The following is a 16,145-nucleotide window of genomic DNA, read 5'->3' on the forward strand; positions in this document are numbered from 1 at the left end:
GAGAGAGAGAGTGAGAGATAGTCTACAGATAAGTAATCTGAAAAAAGAAATTCAACCCAAAGAGGGCAAGCGCTATAGGCAGTGAATGGCTGAATAGCACTTCATCATTCAAATAAATAAATAGTCAATGATCACCTAAGATTATTGCTCGCTCTATATTTGGCCTGGATTGAAATTCTTCCTTGAAAAAAAAAAAGAAGCTTTTCTTGGCACCATCCCTCCATCTGAAGGGAACATGAGGGGTTACTTGCTTTGGGTTTAGTTTATTTGTTTTTTTCTCGCTGTACGTGCCAACTTTGGGTTTGCCTGAGCTTCTTTTCTGAGCCGTGCGAGCGGATTGGTAGTTCCCATGCCATCTGATGTCAACAAGCTTCATCGGCAGCACTAATCCACTCCACAAAGTCCCCTTTTCCAGGCACCTTTCACAAGGACAGCGAGGCAATTGAGGTACGGAGACGTTTTGAGTGTTTTTTGTTTTTTTTTCTCCTTCACTTTTGCGGAGTGACTCACGGCAGCAGAGAGGAAAAGTGAGTCACAAAATTAACATAAGGATAGAAGACGGAGTTCCAATATAAATGTAAATAAAGTACAAGGTTAAAAAGCAAAGACATAAAAAAAAAAATAAAAAAAACACTCAGATTCTTTCCTGTCTAATTTGTTTTTGTAATTTCCCTTTTGAGGCAATTATGGCAGGATGAAAAAGTCTTTTAAGGTCAATCTGCCCGCTGGTGTCCTCCAGCAAGACGTCCATTAGGCAAGCTCTGCAGCCGCGTATCTGGCCGGGCCGACCCGAGAGGAGGCCGCGCTCCGATGACGCGACCGTCAACACCAGAGCGGCGACAGCTTAATTGTAAGATTTGGTTTCTACTCTTATGGAGGCTTTCACAAGCAAGTGGAGTGCCCGCAAACCGTTAATTAGACACAAATCATCCGACAAAGACAAAACGGCGGCACATGGGGGAGGCGTTAGTTGACAAGAAACAAATTTAAAACTGGATTAACGCGGCGTGGTTCAAGAGACACGATTCTTGAGTGAAATCAAGTGTAACAAAACAGGTTGCAATCAGACCTCTCATGTGGATTGCAAAAAAAAAAAAAAAGGAAACGAGGCCGTGTCATGCGCGATGTGAGGTTTTCTTCAGATGCGCTCGACTGTTTTGGGGCAAGGCCGCTGTTTATTTGAAGCAAGAAAAAGAGGTGAGGGGCCCCTTGAGATCCATGCTTACAACAAAATGCCCTTTGTTCACTGAATAAACGTGTGAATACATCTGTGAGAGGGGAATATATTGGCAGGGTTGCTTGTGTCTATAAATAGAATTTTAAACCGCTATTATTTACGCGTGTTAATTGCCATTTTAATTTTTTTTTGTTTTTTTAAATCAGTGACATCAGTGCTTGCCTAAAAGCATTCTTGACATTTAAAAAAAAAAATTAAAGGGATGGTGCGGGCTTGCGGGTAAAAAAAAAAAAAAAAAATTAGGTAGTTTACGTAATTTTACCCGAGAGATGAACACTAAAAGTAAACAGTTTCAGTTTCACGTTACAACAATTGTCCCGCAAATAGACCCCGTCAGCAGAAAAGTAAATAAATCCCCATTCTACGGTTACGCCAATTGAGCCAGCATGTGGTCTGAACATGGCTAATGGCATCGACAGAGGCATTAATGTCCTGTAAACAGCAAACAAAAATGCCTGTGAAGCTGACGAGATGAAAATGGATGTTTTGTTTGTAATGTTTGGGTCATCTCCATTACAGGCCAGATAAAAAGCAGACAAAAGCGGGATATATTACACGCAATCCAACATCAGCCCACATTCACACACTTCCATTGTTGGCTAACGTCCTTAAATAAAAAACATTTGTCAATTTTCAAAGTCAGTAAGCCGGTTTTGAAAATCCCACAGTGGTTTCGAAAGGAAAATAATCCTAATCGGCAATGAAAACTCGCCGTCACCAGTGCTGCTTTGCATATTCGCATTTCACAGACTTTCTGGAGCCAAGATTTTCATTTTTGCTTCGAACGATAAGGAAATGAGTTAAAGACGGCGATACGTAGACGGACGATCGGGCCGCATTTGGGCATTTTTCTTTGCTAGCGATCAGCAAAGACGCAATTATCAGAAAAGTCTAAAAGATTATCCTGAGCGATGCTGAATTAAAAGTGATTTTTGCAGCCGGATGTTCCCGGAAAATTGTTGGTGCTGACAATCATAAATGGCTAACCAGCTAACAGTTAGCCAAGCTTTTTCTATTCATTTCTAAGTTAACAGTGGAACATTTAAAACTTTCCAAGTTGACCTCCAACTAATATTAGTAGTCGTGCTAATGGTACAAAAAGTAGTAGAAAAAGAAGCCCAAAAAAATGACAGATTCTCGTAATTATATGCTCACTAACATGCTAGCTCACCAGCATACTAGGCCGCTAGCCCATTAGCCAACCACGGCTAAGTTATGCGGACCCACACACGACACAAAACCCGAGTGAGGCGCTGACCTGTATTGGACGACCCCTTCCCCAACGCCGACGCCAGTCGCCAGTCCGGGTGGGCTAGCAAGGAAGCAGTCAAGCGGGATAGCTCATTAGCACACTCATTTTAAAGCCTCATAATTTGCTAAACTTGTTCAAAACACTCACATTTATGACAGACAATTGAGGAAAATTTCACATTTAAAACAGTCGAGGCTAACAATTGTAAATTTCATAATAGGCAATTATTTCTTCGATTACTTCTTTGCTAAAATACTTTTTTTTTCTATTTCTGAAGCGGCCGCACCTCCCCCGAAGTCCTCCGGCGTTGGCCCCGTGCACCCGCTTGTTCAGTCGACACATTTCTGTGAGAATGCATCTTTGTCGGGTCAAATCAACATTCCCACGGATGGCCTGCCGTTCGCGTGTGTCAGCATCTTACAATTGCATTTCCATGCGAGAAGTGCTCCGTGTGCGGCTCGTCATTGCACGGACGCTCATTAGGGTGTGAGCCCCCCCCGGTGCAATCATGTGAGAGCCACAATGAGCCTGATCGATGCCGACACAAGACAATCTGTTTACTTTTCGGGCCCGGGTGACAAACAGGAGAGCCATTGGTGCCACCAACTCATCGTTTGCTTTCTATATATATCCGCTAATTGGAAGAGAAAAAAAACACAATCTCATTTCTGACGTAGCCGCCATGCCGATTCGCACGCTCACTAAATAATCTGTGTACGGAATGCCAGTTGAATTTGTTCTGTGCCGACGCTCGTAACTTCGACAGGCGCATCTCAAGTCATCGTAACTCATTGAAATGAATGGCAATGGCATTAATTGATCCCACGTTCCCCCACCGAAATTAAACAAAAAAACCTTTAAGGTTTTATGGAAACAATTAAAAAAAACACTCCAATATATTACGATACAAAAACATGCAGTAATAACAACCATACAGAATGTAAATCATAAAAACATTTTGGACATTGTTACATGACAACCAGACCAAATATCCGTTGCTTAAAAGTGGCGCCACATCCAGGCGTTTTCTTAGCATTTCCCAACAAGCTTATAGAGGCATTGAAGTTGTTTTGAATTCATTCTAAATCTTTATTTTATGTTTGCCTTAACTACTGCCACCATATAGCGCTCATTTCTCACATTTTTTGCTCGCAAATCAAATTGTTCTTTTTCATTCAAGTAAAACGGATTTATGTGACCAACGTAAGGCTTAACGGTCCTTTTGTGTTTGGCTCGTATCACCCACATGGAAAGCATTATCGATCAAAAACTTATCATCGAAGACACCTCACGACATTTTTGACTCAAGGAAATCCGACCGGCTCATTTATCTGGCCAGCGCAAGATTCAAATTTTGAGCGTACTTCTGCGTTTGGTTGCCGTGATAAATGGCAGCTTGCGAGCGCCGCGGTAATGAGATTGTCGCGTTCTGACATCTGGCAAATTGCTAACGTGGGAGGATGACAAACTTGGTTTCAGACTAATTTGACTAATCACGCTTACGCATTCACGCCGCGTGTTTCGACAGTGGCGCTCCGCTCTCTAATTTGGGCCGTTTCTCTCAAGTCCGCTGACACGCAGAAATGTAGTCGAGTACGTAAGTAGGAAGAAGTGAAACCCAAACTAAAGGTCACGGATTGAAAAATGTCTCACGTGTTATTAACTCATTTGCGACGAAAATGCCGAGCACCGAGTGCTGCCTTCTTGCCCGTAAAAGACTCCAACGAGCGAGAGTCAGCGCAGCTAAAGTCGAGCTTTGTAACCCGAGTCGCTGGATTTGTGCTTGTAATAATTGATGCTCGCTGTGGGGTGGCTTTCCAAAACATCACAAAGAACACAAAAGAACTGTGAGAAGTTCACAATGGCTCGGCTGAAAAGATGTGATGCCGTCGCATTCGGAAATAAATACAACTAGGGTTTCGTTTTTTTAAAACGAGGCATCCGAGATTTCGATTTTCCATCTCTGCACGTGTACTTGAGTCCGTCAGAACGTTCAAATACCACGGAACTCGAATACGAGCCTGTCCTATACAGTAGTGCCGTAAGAAAACAAGTTTCTCGAGCTACAAGTCATCGTATGGCCACGAATAGCATCAATGCCTATTTTGTGAAATTGATGCCATGTTCAATAAAAGGATGCGTTTTCAACAATATTTGATGAATAATAATTTTAAAAAAATTTAAAAAAAACATTTTCAGCAAACTTGTTTGGCATTCTCAAGTATCAGTACCGGCGACCCTCATGCTTCCCTTTTCCAAATAATGACCGCAGCGACCGCAAATTGTTGTCTCAAACAGGCCCCGCCCACACTGGCATTATTAGTCAGAACTGTCAAAAACATTCACTTCGCCTCCAACACAGCACAAGCGTACAAAGTACTGGAGAAAATGGGGACTGTTTTATGAAATCTGAATTCTTTCCTTCCGGGACCTTCTACCCTTTATAAAAAAAAAATTCTTAAGTTTGTTTTTGTTTTACTGTTGTGTATTTCAGAAATCCTCACTCAAAAAAATTGTATAAAAACAAAGTAGTGGCTATGGGTTAGTACTCAATTATCATTTTAATTTTAACAATGAGGACAACAAAATCCCAAAGGCCCAAACCGTCTCGTAAGTCACGTTCCGAAGGTTGGCAAGGTGCACCCCTTCTGTCCCACATGGCGTTTACTTTGTCACATTTTGTCATTTGCGACCACAAAAGCCTCGTGGCTCCTTCACGGCTCCATTTTTAGAACTCAATTTCATGGCGTACACACAGCTTAGTGCCTGGAAAAGTTCATTCTGCCTCCGGAGACCCAGGGTGCACTAAGCCGCAGCTCAGCTGCATTGTGTAACTGCCGGGAACTTTGGATTTGCTTTTCAGTTCGAGAATCAGAGGGATTACGTCCTCGCAGAGCAACCTGAACGGCCTGGCTTTGCCTTGTTGCGCGCATCTCCAAGACGCAGGCACAGTACAAACAGACTTAGAACACCACCAACATTGCAAACACAACCCCCGGTACGGGATCCAATAACACGGCCTGTTTTTGTTTCTTGACCGGAAATTCAGCAAGAAGTACAAACAGAGATGGGCATTTTGTGCCAAGGACGGATTTATCCGTCCGTCCGACAGAGGATGAGAATTTATTAATAAAGAGATAGAGCGAGAGATTAATTAATTTTATTTCTGAGAGTTAGAGAGAGAGAGAGAGAGAGAGAAGCAATAATGGGACTATAATCTGTCCTGGTCAACAAGAGCTTCCCTTGTGCTCAAAAAGGGGCTCCCTTGAGTTGGAATCGACACCCATTGCCTTTCATCCAGCAACCGAGGAAAATGTAGCTGACATTCATGAAATAATAACCACATTTTAGGTCCATCATGCCACCAATTCGAGATGGAGACGATGCTGTCGAGCTTTCTCAACATTGACAGGAAAACCTGAAGAAATACCAAAGAAGTTTCAAAGCAAAGTCAGAAACGGACCAAAAGGGTTAAGCGTCGACATTTTTTTTTTGTCCCAAGTTTGCTGGCCCAGACAGTCGCCATTCTTCTAATCCAGCACCACGGGCTTTTCAAAAGCTCCCAATCTGACTTTTTATTACAATTACTGTCGAAAAGCAAAAGCAAAAAAAAAAATGTCCGTTTAAACACTGCAGGAACCAAACCGGAGTGACATGAGAGAAACGACGGTGAATGTCAGAGACTCAAAACACAACTCAAGCGGCAGCGGCCCAAAGTAGAAACCAGCTTGAGATTTTGAGTCTATCGCGAAAGTCAAAAAAGTAAATAAAAATACCTTCTGACACATCCCAGAGAACACGAACAAACCTGTTAAATTTGAATGCTTGAAAAAAAAGTCGGCACGTACGTAAAAGAGGCTTCAAAATGCCGTTCTGTGGGCGTGTTCGAATCACGACCTTGAAAAACGGCACTGCCTCAAGCATCTTTGGTACGTGAAAATGGATCCCATTGGGTGGTCGCAGGCAACGAGGCGCTCTAAAGCGAGTGCGAAGCTCTTGTCCGCACGCTGACTTTTTTTTTTTTTTTTTATACATCTCTCCCCCTTTTCTCAATTCTCAACATTTGCTTTTTTAAAGTGTGTCTGAGCAGTTCAAAGTCTACGGACGGCGCTTGCCCAATCCAAGCGCTTCGTTGGAACTAATTGTCGTAGAAGACCGGATAATGTTTCTTTTGTTCTTTACAAAAAGCAAACACAAGCCATCTCAATTTTGCTGTTTTCTCCTTCTGAGAGGAAAAAAATAAATAAATAAAATCCCTGGGATAAAACCGACACATCCCGTTCGGCTCCCCAGACGTCACATGAATAATTCAGAACCACCTGTCATGGATCACTGTTCTGAATAAGGCTCTTTTTTTTATTTTCTTTCTACACATTTCCTTTGCTGATGCAGCACCTGAGAGAATAAAATGTCTGACGCAAACACACACACACACACGCGCACGCGCACGCACACCCCCCCGCACACACCCACACACCCCCACCTTCCAATATATAAGTGAGCTCGCTTTCCGCTTATTGGGGCGACTCATTTTGGGAGAAGAACTTTACCTCATGCAATTGTAATCTTCAATTAACCTAAACCGACTTACGGCGAGAGAAAAGTGGGGCACACCCACGACTGGCCGCCAGCCAATCGTAGAGGAAACCGTCTAGAGCACATTTCATGCACAAGGCAACTCAATGTGCTACACACAACCAAAAATGAAGCCGAAATGCGCCCCACTAAATAAAGACGGGAGCGGAGCACACAATAGCATCACCAACTTAAACTCAACATGCACTCACATTTTGCTCAAATGGGCCCAGAAACACGACACAAGGCTTCTCTCTCTCTCTCTCTCTGTTTGTGCTCAGGCACGGGCGTCAAGCTGCATCAGTATTTATTGACGCAAGATCCCCTTTGGCCAAGACCCACCACCCATTACTGCTGCTGGCATGAGGAGGCGAATGAGAGAGTTTGTGTGCGTGTGTGCGTGTGTGTGTGTGTGTGCGTGTGTGTTCTGACTCTGACGTCCAAGGCCATAAACACAGGTCCAAAATGCCAAGTAGCATGTCAACATGCCAGCCTCTGCCACCCAGGTTTAAGGCGCACAAAAAGCCCTTCAGTGCTCCTCAAGCGGCATTGAGCGAGCGAAAGGGTGATCTGTCATGGATGGAGAAGGGCTTAAGTAGAGCAATCAGATGGAGGGCAACATGGGAAATGAGCAGCTAACTGGATGAGTGGCTTACATGAAATTCAAGATTAAAAGCTTCATCTTTCATTTCGGACCAACTCAACAAGGACAACATTCTGGCAGTACAACTATTTGTTTTGGCTTCATGAGAACTCCCCCAAAAAAAAAAAATTCTTTGCCACCATTATGCTATCAACTAAGGCCGCACAATTAATCAAATTTTAATCATAAAGACGATATTTTCCAATTCAAATGCAGCCTCTGCCGCACATCGACAAGCAATCAAGCACTTTTTTTCAACCACACTTCATAAAGGCTTCATGAAGTTAGGACTGCAACAAACTAAACAATCGACGATTTATTCAGTTGGTCAAAAATGTTTCAGTTATCGTTAATTGGGTTTTTAGCCATCTTGAGGGGCGGAAATTTCGTCGACTGAAAATGACAGCACAGTTGCTAACGGCTCAGGTAACAACCAATCACGGCTCACCTGTATTCTGAGGCTGACCAATGATTGGTTTGTTAGCTGAGCCATGAGCAACTGTGATGTCATTTTCAGTCGACGGCAAGTGACAAAATGGCCGCCACCGGGGGGATTTCAATGCTTAACTCATATTCTACAAACAGAAAGTTTCAACTACTGGGACTGCATAGAAAACATTCTTCTTGAGAAATGTTTGGGGTTGAGTCCCCGTGAAACTAAAATGCCCATTCCTTTACTGTTTATGGTGACTTGATCATTTTCATTTGGTTGTACTGTACCGACCCTCAGGCAGGACACTGACATTTTCTTTTCAATTCTTGCCACAATATTGTGCACAAAAAAATGCTCATTTGTGGCTAAAAGAATTTTGGTGGTTTTGGCAAGGACTATGAATATGATTCGTATTAAATCAGTATCAGTAGAAATTTTTTTGGTCTATTTCTATTGATTTAAAACATGCAGTGAGGACTCCTGTGATAATCTGACATCACGTTAAATGATGACTGCAACTCGAGGATGTCCAAAAAGAGTGAAACACACACAGCACACCCAAGTTGTATTTATAAACTCAACAATGTCTCATTGAGTGAGACAAGAACGTCACAGATATCTCAGGACTTGCACCAAAGTTCATGCGGATGACCTAAAACGTCCACAGTGACGTGCAAGCGCTTGGCCCGGACAAAACCGAGTCCCTATTCACAGTTCAAACGAAAAAGAAAAATGAAAGAAAAAAGATGACATCAGCAAGCCGCACTTTTGCCACAGAATAATTAACACAAAAATTAAGCAAGGGCAGTGCCATCAAGCCGCTGAAAGACCGACGCAGGACGGGGGGAGACAAGCGGCCTTTTATACATTTTGGCCTGACGGTTGGAAAGGATGACAAAAAAGGTCATTAAAAAAAAACAGCAAGGACGACTGGGTTTATATAATAATATTGTATAAGAAATTGACATTCCATGCAGGACGGCAAACCACACGAAGATTGAAAGCTTTTTTCCGTGAATGTCAATGACACGGTGATGCGGTTAACCGCCGACTTGCATCAGGCGGAAACGCAAATGAAAAAGCGATCTACTCCCACTCGAATGACCCTGAGCATGAAGAGTCGCCGTGTCATGTGACCAGTCATGTCGCTCACAAACGTGCTTTGCAAATTGCAACCCGAAATGCCCTGCCAGCCAGAGACGTCAGATTCTTAGTTACTCTTCTTCCCCGTTTGTCACATTCACACAAAAAAAGCGGGCACCAATAATTAGTATCGTATTTTCCGCACTATAGGCCACTACTTTTTTCTTTGATTTGGCTAATACAAAGGTGTGGCTTTTCTGTGGATTTTTTTTTCACCAATAGAGGCGCTCTATAGCTCAGGAAATACGCTAAATAAATATCACCTTTTTTTTATATATATATAAATACGGTAGTCAAGAGGGCCGCTAACCGATATTTGGAGCTGAAATTTATTCTCAGTAAAAGGTCAAATATTGGCGTCAAAATTACCAAAAATAATAATTATACTCCGACTGAAAGCATATGTTGGTTGAAAAATTTGCTGAATTACTTGGAAATGATCAATTTTCACTTATCGATGTTTTAATTTCAAAACAAAAAAAAGGAGTTCCTATCGTCACCAGCATCGCTTGTAAAGTTGATTATAAAAAGTAAAGCCGTAGGTCCCGAAAGTTTTAAAATGATGTTGGCCATCAAGACTTTTTTTTTTAATTTTCAAAACGTACGTGGCCAATACTCGTCAAACTGCCAAATATCAGTGCCGATAATAGGCCCGCACAAAAATAATGGCATCAATTTTATTTTTCATATGCGTGTACGACAAAACCTAATCGCTGAAAGTGCTACATTAATAACACTGGTGATAAAAACACTAACGACTACACTAATGAGTGCGTCTGCATTTTCATCTTATTTTCACTGGCCGCCGCGTGACATTGGATGACCTCGACAGCCCGGAAGCATTTGAAAATCCGTCATTTCGGAAGCAAACGTGTCGGCGTCAAGATAACATGCGGCGGGATGCTTGCAAGTAAACAACAATTAAGCAACGCCTCCTTTTTGCATAACTCATGACATGAATCATTGAAAACGCACTTGTGCCACGTCCACAGCCTCGCAGTTTTTCTCCTCTAATTGACCATGAATAATTCAGCCGGCAGCAGCCGTACATTTCCCATTGACATGTTCTGGGCTATTAGCTGAGCTACGTATCATTTTATCATCCGGATTTTACACAACATCAACTCCATGAGGAATTGGACACAAAGTAAGTGAGTTTTGACCATTTCCAACAGGCGTGACTCACTGGAGGAGACCATGCGGGGTGTTGAGGGAATGAGTAAAGGCGTCGCTGTGAGAGAAGGAAGTGACACTTCCCGGTAGAACGGACACGTCGTGACGTAAGACACTGTGCGGCTTGTTCGTTCTGTCAAAGAACGAGACGAACCGTGACCAAGGGAAATGGCATCGATCTGCCGTCCGGACAAGGCCGGCCGGCAACGTCGCCTCTGACAGTCCGCAGGACGTCACATCGCACGGACGCTATTTCATTTGTGCTTGCGATTCCAAAGACAGAACTTTAGGTGATAAAGTTCATCATTGGTCATGTGATCAGCCCGAGGTTGCGAGACCACCAGCGACATGGCAATGTGGGAGCAGGTTGGAATAGAAGAGAACATATTTAAAAGGAGAGGCATGACACTTTTTTTGTCATAATTAAAATATTTTGGAGATCTATCATGTTCTGCGGATGAGCCCATCAATTTATCAAGCAATCGGATGAAATTTGAGGGCACATTTTTTTCTAAAATTTGCCTGTTTAGAGGAGGAGGTTTCGTCTCATGCAGATGAAACACTGCTCACCCCGCCTCCTCCGTGCATTGGGGCCAATGGCATGTCCAGCTTGGATTACCATGGCAACCGGAGATGAGCAAGGGAATTGCCACAAGGCTAGTGGCGATTGCAGAGAAAATTGAGCCCCCATCAAGACCGACAAAAAGATATCGTTTGTATTTTCACTCATGGTTGCAGAACTTCATTAGCAAGCTGACAAATTACTTTGCTAATTAGTGTGCAAATCTCAAGTCCCATGGCAAGAACTTCGCCAAACCTTTCACTACGCACTACTGAGCAGAAAGCCAAGTCTGATGACGCTGTTAGCTATTCCTGAAATATGATGCAGCTCTGCTTACCTTTTGGCTTTGACATGATTTTATTTCCGCGTCAGTCAAAATTCGGAGTGGCAAAGGTAGCGACATGAAAAATTGGATCCGAGGGTAGGTTGTTAGACAACCTAGTTAACGAAAACTAAAGTAAAATTGAAAAAAAAAAATGGAAAAACCAGAAGACTTCTTAAAAAGCTAACCAAAACTACTTTTTTCTGTTTAAAAAAGTTTTGGCAAAATTGTCATTTTTGTCTTTGTCAGTTCATTTCAAGCATGAGCTTTTGGGGTTGATTTTAAACAAATGTACTTTGTTTTTCAATACGGCCATATCACGAAAGGTCAAAAATCAAACAGCATGTCTTGCACGCGACAAACACAAAAAAACTAAACCCGAGCCTAAAACTAAGACAAATCATTTTAGAGAAAAAATTCAAACAAACCTATTCTAAAAACAAATGAAAAGTAAATATATTTGAAGAACACGCGATATAAAGAAATGAAAATGAACTGTAAAGAAAATGTCAAACTCATGTAACGCTCGTCCGAGGGCCCAATTGTGTGTTTGGGCGTCCATACAGTACATCCACCAGCAATCAGCTGTGAATCTGGCTGGTCGTCCAGTCCACAACGGTCGTGGGTAAGCGTGCCCCAGCACAGCATGGTCCTTTCACAACAAGCAAGAAGGCGCCATTAATAGAATCCATTAGTAACCATTAGCGTGACATCCACAACATGTCCACAAACAAGGATGCCTTTCCAAAGCGCCAACCCTTCCAACACTTGCTAAATGAGTTTTGGAATCGGGTTCAAAGTCAGGACAAGGGCCCGGCCAGGCGCAGCGGACCCAAAAAAGAGGGCTTATTGTTGCGAGTTGCGCGCTCCGGCCGACTATAGGAAGGCGGCCGGAGGAGAATGCTTCACGGCCGCGAGCTCATTGGATCAACACAAGGATTCATCAAGCTTCAAATCACATCAGTCGAGGCTGAGAGATTCTGTAGAGTTGCCCATTAAATGCTGGACGTCCGTTGAATCTTCCTCTTGGCCCCCCAACCAATAACCACCTTCCTTTTCTTTCTTTCATCAACTTCCATTTTTTATGAAGGGAGATGCAACCGGGTGAACACCGACCTTGTCGCTCCAAATGCCCGTGGCAAAGTTGGTCTTATGATCAACATGATTCTCAGAATGCAAAACAAAGCTCTTCAAATTAGACATTGCGTTAATGTTGGTATTAAAAGTAACCTTTCAAAGAGGATTCACATTTATTCTTCAAGGGCAGCCGACGGCGTTCGTTTTGGGTATGTGCGATACGAGCGGTCACACGTGGGCTGGCAAAAATGGTACGTGAATTTTCACCCTTATTCTATTTCGTTCAGATTTTTCTTTTTCAAATTCTGTTTGTCAATGTGTGCGGCTGGCAACCAATAGAGGGCGTACTCCGCTACTGCCCGAAAACAACTGATAGAGGCTCCATTACGCACGCACGGAACTCAACTCTTAAATCGTCTGCAACAAAAAAATCATTCAAATTTATATACATCAACCAGGCCTACTCAATGATTTCGCTTGTAGAAGACAAACTTGCAGGAAAAGGTCATACCGCAATACAGAAATAATTATTTTAATGTTGACACCGAATGCTCATGATTCAATTAATTGCTGATGAATACGAAGAACATTTTTGCTAAAATTGTTTTTACTTGGTTTTGTAAATGTAAAATGTAGGTTCAGCATTTAAAACATTTTTGTTATTTTATTCCATTAATAAATAAATATTTTTTTAATTTTACTTTTAATTATTTTTCTTAAATATAATATTTTTTATATTTTACCACATGCATTATTATCAATATAGTTATATCTGTTTCGGTCGGGGGGAAGCTACAATTCCTGTCAAATATATGACTACGTTGACATCAAAAGCCATTTCTCAATCTTGTTTGTTCTGTTTTGTAGTCTGGAGTGTTACAAAAGCCAAAAGAAAAACATCACTTTCAAAGTCACTATTTGTTTGATGTTTCTTTATACCACAAAAATAAATACAATTCCCCAATTTCTGCTCAGAATTTTTTTTGGGTGAAATGATCTTATGTTACACTACTGATTACTAAATCATGAAAAAGCTTAAAACAGACTTTTTATTTCTGGTGAAAGAAGAGATTCTACACTTTTGATAGTTTTGGTGCTTCTATTGACAAAGATAATATTTGTCAGGTGTTGAAAATCAGTTGGCTTTGAAACCAGTAGTGAGTTCATTTTTTTAAAACAGTCACAAAACAGTAAATAGATCAAACAAACTGCTGTATTGGTTAGCAACCATGTCATTAGTGGAAGCGGTCAACTTCAACAGGGACGCACTTTGAACTACACAAATCGATTAATCGCAGGCATACTTTGAAGTCCAAAACTGTTTTAAGTCATTGATGAAGTCAGATATTTATTTATCAAAGTGTGGGGTGGAAAAAAGGCACATCAGAGGAGCTCAAGTTGAAAGATCTAAGATTTTTTTTTTTAAGAATTAAAACAAATAATAATCTCACCTTTCCCGGCAAGGCTGCAGGCTTTTCTCTTTTAAGAGAAGGTTGCTGCAGCTTGTGCGGTTGTCCTGCACCGTCCACGAGGCCACCTGCTGCTGTGCACAGCTCAAAGGCTTGAAGAGGGAATTCTTTGGCTCTAGTGACGTCACCAGAGAGCGGCGTTGCGCTCTTGGAACACGCCAGCAGTCCTCTGGGGGAACACACAACACAAAGTTGGCCTCCGTCACACAAACAGGGAGCTTAGCATAAAAACCAAAGGGGGATGAAGGATGTACTTACACGTTGTACTTTAAGTAGAAGCGCAAATTGGTAAAATTGGTCAAAGTAGAAGGAATGACTCTTAATTCAAGTGCTACTTTCATTTCACGGATGCTGTAAGCAGCGGAAAGGAGTAACAAACAGTTCCAAATGAGTTATTGATCATGATAACTCAAGAAATCTACCACGGATGATTTTACCGCTGTTTATTTACGTTGAATTTTACGTCATCATGTGTCCATCATCAGCAGTCGTTGACAACATGACCAGTCTATTTTGACAAAGTAAGGATCTGTTTCCAAATGTAGGCAGAGTAGGCAAAAAGTAAAACAATATTTGTACCTCGTTAAAAAAAAAGGATAAAAACAATCATTTCTGTGACATCAAAAATAACGACTGCCAGCGTCGCTTCCTGGACGTCTGAGCCAAGAAAATTTTGCCGAGCATACTTTTTTCATCTTCAAAGATAAAAATCACACGTTACGTTACGTTACGTGCACCTTTCGATGTTCGTCTGCGGTTTCCAAGAGCAAGCCCGAAGTTTCAAAACGCCCCGAAGCGGAAGAGTCAAGTCAGTCCGCCGGCCGGCAGGTTTGCGACTCCTTTTTTTCTTCTTCTTCTTCTTCCTGCACTCAGCTGTCAGAAAAAAACCCCCCAAAAAAGACACGTCGATTGCGTTTCACTTCCGTGGTGGGCGGGGCCAGGCATGAAGATCAGTTTGATGGTGGAGGGTGCTCGGTCACATCATTAGGTACACTTGCTCAACGCATGTTCATTTCTTTTACAATGTGCACACACAAAAATCATTTGGATTTACATAATTCGAACATGTTATTTGGAGAGAAAGAGGAGGAAATTACATCACATTATCACATTTGAATCCTATGTCACCATAAATTAAGTCAATGTAAGACAGCTTCGTTTATATTAATAACACATTTCATACCAAAGGCAACTCAAGGGAAGTCACGGCACCTAAAAGTATCTACAAACACTCAAAGCAAAGAAAACAAAAATATCTTACCAGAATTACTCAAATAATGTACACTGATAACATTTAAACACATGAACAGAAGACTTTTAAAAACATTTGAAGTACAGTTTCTAAGTTTACTAAAAGAAAAAAATATTTTAAAAAAATAATAAAAGACCTTAATGAAAAGTATGGGGAAGAGGCAAAATATTTAAACTGGATTTACGTGCATTTACAATATGAGCTGACTTCACATTTGTTGACAGTTTATTCCAATTGTGTGCAGCATAACAGCTAAATGCTGCTTCATCATGTTTGCCTCTAAGTCTGGGCTCCACTAATTGACCCAAGTCTGCGTTTATATATTATATATATGATATATAATATTGTCTTAAAATGTGGACTTGTGCTGTGTCTGCCTCAGGCTTCTTCCTACAAAAGCAAGGCTGAGTGCCAGTGGGTGGACGTGAGCTATTTGGTTTAGAAATAATTGCAACAGGGTGCAACGCGACAGCATTTACTGCGTCAATTTCCTAAATGTCCTCTAAATCCAATTTTGACGATCACGGACTCCTACTTTTCAAGAAATTGCCCGTCACTGACTCTCTAATGACTTCTTGTTATTCGACCAACAACTGCCCTTCAAAGAAATGCACGCATCTGTTTTGAACACCGCTTGTCCTCATGAAGGTCACGGCTGAGCTAGAGTCTATCCCAGCAGAAGCAGGCAACACCCCACCCTTGAATGGTCGCCAGTCAGTCGTATGGCGCATGTAGTCAACGTGCTCGCTAGTGGTTAGCGCTAGCTAACAAGTGGAATCACACAAAGCAGCGGAGTAGTTGTCGAAAAGGCAGTGCCAGCCTAAGAACGGTCGGCATTTTGGGCAGATTCCTACTTTGACAAACCCAAGCAGCTAAAGACAGAGAAGGAAGGAAGGAAAGAAAGAAAGAAAGAAAGAAGGAAGGAAGGAAGGAAGGAAAGAAAGAAAGAAAAAAAGAGAACAAAAAGAAAATAAGAAAAAAGAAAAATGAAAAAGATAAAAAAGAAA

General features: G+C 41.8%; 1 protein-coding gene across 4 annotated transcripts in view; it reads right to left on the reverse strand.

Annotated features, from left to right (window-relative positions):
* LOC148323861 (histone deacetylase 4-like) overlaps positions 1-14,831 on the reverse strand; it is a 72,135-nt gene extending 57,304 nt beyond the window's left edge. Inside the window, exons 1-4 of one of the 4 annotated variants that reach the window (XM_088315186.1) lie at positions 14,624-14,831; positions 14,145-14,415; positions 13,869-14,055; positions 2,496-2,549 (exon numbers count right to left, since the gene is read on the reverse strand). The gene's annotated coding sequence lies outside the window, so the exon portion shown is untranslated. Of the gene's footprint in view, positions 1-2,495; positions 2,550-13,868; positions 14,056-14,144 lie in introns of all 4 variants that reach the window. The other 3 variants (XM_088315187.1, XM_088315184.1, XM_088315185.1) reach the window with 3 other exon arrangements.
* Between the last annotated feature and the right edge of the window lie 1,314 nt (positions 14,832-16,145).

This window comes from Idiotropiscis lumnitzeri, chromosome 14 (genome assembly GCF_059441095.1).
Source record: "Idiotropiscis lumnitzeri isolate Australia: NSW breed Sydney's pygmy pipehorse chromosome 14, RoL_Ilum_1.0, whole genome shotgun sequence".
Classification (NCBI taxonomy): domain Eukaryota; kingdom Metazoa; phylum Chordata; class Actinopteri; order Syngnathiformes; family Syngnathidae; genus Idiotropiscis; species Idiotropiscis lumnitzeri.